The sequence below is a fragment of the Oncorhynchus clarkii genome, chromosome 17 (assembly GCF_045791955.1).
Source record: "Oncorhynchus clarkii lewisi isolate Uvic-CL-2024 chromosome 17, UVic_Ocla_1.0, whole genome shotgun sequence".
NCBI classification, from domain to species: domain Eukaryota; kingdom Metazoa; phylum Chordata; class Actinopteri; order Salmoniformes; family Salmonidae; genus Oncorhynchus; species Oncorhynchus clarkii.
The window spans coordinates 18,528,893-18,536,613 of NC_092163.1; the positions used below are offsets into that span (position 1 = coordinate 18,528,893).

The following is a 7,721-nucleotide window of genomic DNA, read 5'->3' on the forward strand; positions in this document are numbered from 1 at the left end:
TTTACAGTCTGAGTCGTTTTATGCACATCATTGAATATCAGTACTTCACAGTTTGTGTTGATTTATTTGACCCCTCGGCCCCCACTAGGTACCACCCTTTCTCTGTTCGAAGGATAACTTCATGTGATACAGATATACAACTAAATGGACAGACACTCATTTGACAAGGAGACAAGACACTGAACACATGAATATTGACAAACAAATAGACAGCAGATGTACTTTTTTGAGGAGAATTAGCTACACAAAAATAAATCCAAGGACTAATGGGAAGAGTGAATGTTGTGGGGTAATATATACACTGTGTACAAAACATTAGGGACACATTCCAAATATTTTAGTCGTCCCCCCTCCCCTTTTCGCCCTCAGAACACAGAATATTAAATAGGCCAACGAATGACAGATGAGTGAGAAAATAAATAGATACTCAACATATTTACATATCAATCTAGATTGTATAACCATATATCCTACTGTACAGTATTTACAAAACCCTACGCGTGTACCAATGCCATCTTTAGGCTACAGTGGCCTAGTTCACGCTGAGGTGATACAACGGATCTTTGTTTACGTGCAGACAAACCCATTGACAGGATCCTTAAATTGTATCACAGCTGATGTGTGAGATGCGTTGTACAACAGGAGTGTGAACTAGGCCAATGTTTTGATGACCAAGCCACCCAACAGATGGGTAGTTAATGAAGATTTTTAAAAGGCTGTCTTCATTTAAAGGCGGTCTTCCTCATCTTTTCTTTCTCTCCAGATGCAGAAGCTGGGATTTCTTGAGGTGATCTGTAAAGACACCCAGATGAGTGTTTGCACCATATATTTGCGCAAATATTTTAAGAAGTGAGTGTCCCCAAAGCTGTTAGTGCAAGTTCTACAAATGTACAGACACGTGACGTACAGTATAAACCCCTTTAGCTCTGACATTCTTGACATAGGAGGATCAGTGACATTCTTCTCGATCTTAGTTGTCAATGGTTTAAACGGTAGTTTAGCTTTCCCTTTTTCACAAAGGGCTTTTCCATTACTGACACACAAAGAAAGTGAATTCATGATATTGATAACAGAAATTGTACGTCGTCATACCCATTCCATTTCCTCATTGTGCTCCTCTTCCTGGCAGCAGGTCACTCCCACTTCCTGATCAGACTGTTTAGACAGACGAGACAACAACGGCTCGTCATATAGTTTCCATGACCACACCCTTTGGCGCGCGTGTGTGTCATGTGTACACACAGTGAAGAATAATCAAACCACGTACCCAGTCCATCTTCTCATCTCCAGACATGTTCAGATGGTGGAAGTTTATGATGAGATCTGTAAAATCCTGGAAGACGAGAAAATATCCAAAATCTGAAAATCTTCGCTGCTTCACTTGAACGTGGTATTACTTTTAATATGACAGATTTATCTGGTCCGACATGGCCTACTCAAAGGCAAAGAATATTACTGTTCATTTTGAACTAGTGTTGAGTGTAGTTCTTGTTGGCTTTAAACTGTAAATGTTCAGATGGAGAAAGCGTGCTGATGTGGACAGAGCCACGGTGAAAAGATGTGTATGACATATTACTGTATACAACTTACTCCATCCACATTGTCCTTTGCTGCAGGGGAAAAACCATCTGTCGCTTCATAATTCTGGGGAAATTATTCATAATAGTTAGTAATTGACTTTCGCCCTCAAATGTTTCCATACATAACTTATATAAAGGAAGCATTTGATGTCTTATCAATTAAATGAAATTGTAGAATGTTACTTGATTTTACAAACACAAGGTAAACACAATATAATAACAATAATAAGGCCTAATTTATTAATAGATATACAATTTCTTGCAATAAGTGCACAAAGCGTATGTGTAATTTATAGGAGAAGACGGAAGAGAAGAGAAAGCTGACTGTTTTTGACATGGGCCGCGTCACTGACCCACGACTAGCGTTGACTGTCATTGACCATGGGCCGCGTCACTGACCCACGGATTAGATCGATGGCATCACCCATCAGTTTTGGTTTGTATGTTATAAGGCAACATACAGCCTGTTCGCTCCCTTTCGGCCAGAGGTGAGTGAGAGACACTCAAAAAGAAGAGGAGAAGAGTCATATAAACATTAGTGTAACTCAATACATCATCAACTATATAGTTTTCACTTGAAGAGTTGTTGTTTTTTTTACATTACTCTAAGCAAAATCAGAAAATGGAAATAACTCCCTGAAAATTCATGAATATTGAATTGATCTTTCTCCAACGGTGAACTGCCTCAGATTACCATAGTGGTTTAGCTGCAAATGGTGTTATTTTCTTCAAGGTGTTGTAGGAGCTTCTTGATGTTGTCCACTGAACCTGCAATGTAGAGAAAGTGCCATTCTCATTGAAACCTATCGTATTATTTTGTTATTTTTTTCTCCCCCTTTTTTTCAAACAACTCAACGGTGCAGACATTAAAGTAACTGTCCAGTGAAAATCTCACTTTTAAAAGGTTATATTCTGTTAAATTATACCCAAATAATGTTGTTGACTCATCCTATACTCTTATTTGTGGCCAAAGCATAAATTGGAGAGAGAAAAAAAGCGCTTCAAAAACCCCAACTCAAACTTGCATCTCAAACAGACATTGCAAAAATAATTGCTTTCATCATAGAGGATGATGTCATCCTCCTGAGGAGAATGAGCTGGCCAATCAGTGGTCTACTGCTTTTCAATATAGTTACTTTTTTTTTAAAAGGGAAGGAAGAATGTTTCACTCATATTGTAATTAATATAGGTCATATTTCATAGAAGCCTGGATTTGAACGGTCCTGGCTGTCTGTTTTCTAGCGCCTGGGGGGAGGAGAGTGCCTTGCTCTTCCCTTTCTGGTTACACAGTAATGTTGTCTGTGTCAGTTGTCTAACCAAATACATATTTTGTTTGTGTATATCCTCCTCTCTAGCACCACTCTGTAGAGCATATAACATTTTACATGTCAAATGTTAGTCATTTAGCAGACTCTCTTATCCAGACACTCTTTGATATAAACTATTTTATTGAGCCATATCCATTTAATTGTCTAGAATCCATAAGCAATGTAAGCAACATGACTTTACAGATCACATTTGTATAATTTGACATAATGCAAGAAACAAGCTAAGCCAGTAAAAAATATTACTTACCAGTGACAATAAGGAGATCGCCTGCTCAAATTTGTAGTGCACAGGTATTTATGCTCCAGCCAGCACAGACTGTACATAAACCAGCCACGTCATATGAGGAAAATACTGCCTACTTACAAGAATTGAAAGTGAAACTTAATTCCCATGGTTATGTACAAATAATCATATTAAATGCAGACACTCCTCTCTTCGACGGGGATGAGAAGACAAAGCTCCCAAAGCCGTGTTTTTCCGCAATTGCATTTTGAAATGTTATAGAATGAGAACACATTTTTCTAGCGCTTGGGAGGAGGAGAGTGCCTTGCTCTTAACATCAGCAGGCCTCAGAGAAACAGGCACAAGGCAGGGCAGACTCTTTAAGACAACACTATGAAATAACACATATGGAATCATGTAGTAAGCAAAAAAAGGTTGCCACCCTTTGCCTTGATGACAGCTTTGCACAATCTTGGCATTCTCTCAACCAGCTTCACAAGGTAGTCACCTGGAAGGTATTTCAATTAACAGGTGTGTCTGATAATTTGTGCAATTTCTTTCCTTCGTAATGCATTTGAGCAAATTAGTTGTGACAAGGTAGGGGTGGAATACAGAAGATAGCCCTACACACACCAGTACCATGGACAACCACAAATACTTTTGGTATATTTTAGTTGTCCCTGTATTAAGCTAAGCATAAGTGATTTGATGATGTTGAAATGGTTGTGGAATAGTGGCGGCAGCTCCAGTTTTCTTTGTGACTTGTAGTAACTCTCCGTGGTTCTAAATCAATGGTTGTTTAGTAGTCTGAAAATGTCAGAACCATTAACTTGCTTGACCATGCTGTAGGCCATGTAACTGTTACATGCAAAATGCTTTGTGGACTTCACCGGACAGATGTTGCTCTCCTATTTCTTGACGAAACAAAGGCGTGGTTGAATTTATTCTGCCACTGTCTTCTTATTGTCTCGGGCTCAGCCTTAGGCCTATATGTCACGGTGGCAAGGCATTTGAACTAACAGGTTATAGAGTAAACAACACAATTATCACATCACATAGGTTGTTGCACTCCATTTCGCCCTCAAAACAGCCTCAATTCTTCGGGCATGGACTCTACAAGGTGTTGAAAGCGTTCCACAGGGATGCTGGCCCATGTTGACGCCAATGCTTCCCGCGGCTGTGTCAAGTTAGCTGGATGTCATTTGGTTGGGGACCACTCTTAATACACACGAGAAACTGTTGAGCCTGAAAAATACAGCAGCATTGCAGTTCTTGACACACTCAAACCGAGGCACCTAGCACTTACTACCATACCCCGTTCATACACAATCCATGTCTCATTTGTCTCAAGACTTAAAAATCCTTCTTTAAACAGCTTCTTGTTATGCCACACCTGTCAGGTGGATGGATTATCTTGGCAAAGGGGAAATGCTCACAAACAGGGAGGAAACACATTTGTGCGCAAAATGTGAGTAAAATAAACGTTTTGTGCCTACTGAAAATTTCTGGGATATTTTATTTCAGCCCATTAAACACAGGACTAACACTTTACATGCTGTGTTTATATTTCTGTTTAGTGTATACACATTTTATTGACACAGTATATTTTACATTACATATTTTACTTTTTATTTTATTTAGTTTTTAGTCCCACCCTTCAGCTATACTCAATCCCTCCCATCTATCTCTGAAGTCTATCTAGTTTTGATCTAATTGTCAAATATTTTTCAACTTAGCTGTGAGGTTTCACAACATTTCTGAACCTTTCTATTCTCATAGTTTCAACAGATTGTTAAAAATTTTTTTTTTTGCTAAGAGTATTATTATATTATTTATCGATTGACTATGACTTTTCAAATCACCCAGCAGTCATTATTGCAGAATTAGCTCCAGATAAATGTTGCAATTCTTCAGCCATTCCTGGACCTGTGACCAAAATCAAGCTACACATGGACAGTACCAAAACAAGTGATCTAATGATTCTGTCTCTTCGCAGCAAAATCTGCAGAGCTGTGATGGTTGAATCCTCCATATTTCTAACATTGTATTGGTTGCAAGAATTTTGCAAGAAAGAGTTTTGAATCTGGTGTTGTTTTGTGTATCAGTTCATAAACAATGTGCCATAGAATCGGTACATCGATAGTTTTGTCCCAGCTATTTTGTTGGGTGTGACAACTCCACCAGTCCTATTTGTGATATTTTACAAGGTTATGCCGTTTTCTTATTTTTTTAAATCATTTTGTTTTCTTAAACCATTAGTATATTTGAAATAACCATAATGTTGCAATATTTGTTGTATTTTCTGGTAGATTAAACTGAAATTGCTGAAATTAACAAAGTGAAAATAAAAAGCAACGGTCAATTTCCTCACTTTTCATCCAGGAGATGATCAATAACAAAATAAATCCATTATAACATTCAGAGGTGACTGTATGATTTCTATGCTGCGTACAACTAATTTAGAAATCATTATTAAAACTGTGAAGACAGTTCCCTCTGTTTCTTTTGTCCCATAGTGATCATCTATTAAATGGGATATTTTTTTAAATCCTTAATCTTTGTGATCCACCAGGAGAAAAGATGACAAATTAGTAACTAAGTCACTATACTGTTAAAGCTTCATATGGATTAAAACACACTGCACTTCCACCACTAAAAGTCCATCACCTGTTAAATTAATAAATCAGATATCAGTTTTCAAAACACTGAAGGTGAACATGCATAAAATCACCATCTTTGAGTAGACATTATTTAGGCCTAATAATATCATGCCCAAACTGCGTCCTCAAATTGATTTTGTCCCCCCACATCAAACGCAATCACGACATGCAGGTTGAAGTATAAAAACAAACTCTGAACAAATTATTTTAATTTGGCGACAGGTCAAAAAGCAAACATTTATGGCAATTTAGGTAGATAGCATTCTGTTGCTAGCTAATTTGTCCTGGGATGTTATTTTACGTGAAATGCACAAGGTCCTCTACTCCGACAATTAATCCACAGATAAAACGGTCAACCGACTCATTTCTAGTCATCTCTCCTCCTTCCAGGCTTCTTTTTCTTTGGACTTTATATGGCAATTGGCATCTAACTTTCATAAGGTGTATTACCACAGCTGACTGACCAGCTGACTGACCAACTGACCTCAGGTCATCTTTCAATCACCCACGGGGGTATAACCAATGAGGAGGTTGCACGTGGATTTCTGCTTCTATAAACCAATGAGGAGATGGGAGAGGTAGGACTTGCATCATGTTCAGCGTCACTAATAGCACGGATTTCTATTTTAGCGTTTGGCAACGCAGACGCTTGTTGGCGCAATGATTGAGTAACATGCATGTCAATTTATTTTGCAACGCGGGGTGGTCAGCATGTAACTGTAAAACAAGTTTCAGTTTAGATTATGGTTAACCTGTACCATTTCCCTGATATGACGTGGGTGGCTAGGGCATAAAAGACGGGAGGGTTTCAGGAAATCAGTTCCATTTAGGAAGAGATTATCTGGCATTTATAACCAGAGTTCTTTCAAGACATGTTGCTTGTTGGTAAATTAGATTTTGTTAGCTATTTGTTGCTTTTTCTCACATTTGTAATTATTAAAGTAACAAACTATGAAGTAACCATACATTTTGGCATATAGAACTACATTTAACTACATTTTAAACATTGCTTCAATCTGCTTTTGACTTTAGAAACTCAAAGTTGATTTTGGCTCCATAAATGTCAAAAGTGACGAGTATTTATCTATGGTGAGGTGCTAAATAGGATGATACATTTTGCAAACAGGAAGATATTTTGGGCTCAGTCTACCTAAAGGTGGTGCTTTTCTGGTTCCTAACCACCAGGAGTGGCAGGACCATAAAGGAGAGCTGCATTTAATCCTTAAACTGATAGAAGAAAAAAAGTCAAAGTAGATTATTTTTCTCCTCTATTGCAGCCAGCTTCATTACAGAAACACTAAGAAGCTCCAATTGACTAGACCTAGAGGAAAGCGTGCTATGGTAATCTGAGACGGCTAGCAGATGTAAAATGAACGGTTCAAAACGAAAATACAGGAAGTGTTATGTGAATAATACTCAAGGCTCTATTCAATCTGTATCGCTGAAGTGTTACAAATAGAGTAATTTCCTATTGTGATGGCATCTGCAGCATTTACCATAAATGCAGTCTACGCCAACACGGGAACAATGCTTTTAAATTTGATGTAACACTGAATTTACGCGATAGTATCATTTCAATCCCTATCGGCTGAAAAGCCACGGATGACCGGCTCGAGTGCCACTGTCAGATAAGTCATCTTCTGTCAAGTATACTTTCATTAATTTTCACGCAAAGAAGATGGTGTTTTTATGTCAGACAGTTATAATCAGTCATTTAATTTTAATGACAGGATAACTTCATGCATCAAAACATTTGGGCCAAAAGTCTACAACCAATGAATTTGAGAAACCATGTCCACTCCACTTTCCCAGGGACAATGGAGAAGAAGAACAGGGTAAGTTACAGACTAGGTCATGATACACCTCGTCACCATATCAACTGACCCTAGCCTATTCAACAACTATGGCCTATATTAAAATCACCCAGACT

The 7,721-nt window shown here is 38.1% G+C and overlaps 1 long non-coding RNA gene across 1 annotated transcript; it reads right to left on the bottom strand.

Annotated features, from left to right (window-relative positions):
- LOC139369623 (uncharacterized) lies at positions 1 to 3,205 on the bottom strand. The gene is made up of 6 exons (XR_011627050.1): positions 3,156 to 3,205; positions 1,934 to 2,348; positions 1,591 to 1,644; positions 1,268 to 1,333; positions 1,093 to 1,155; positions 1 to 792 (listed from the first exon to the last, which is right to left on the bottom strand). It is a non-coding gene; the product is annotated as an uncharacterized lncRNA (long non-coding RNA).
- Positions 3,206 to 7,721: the final 4,516 nt, after the last annotated feature.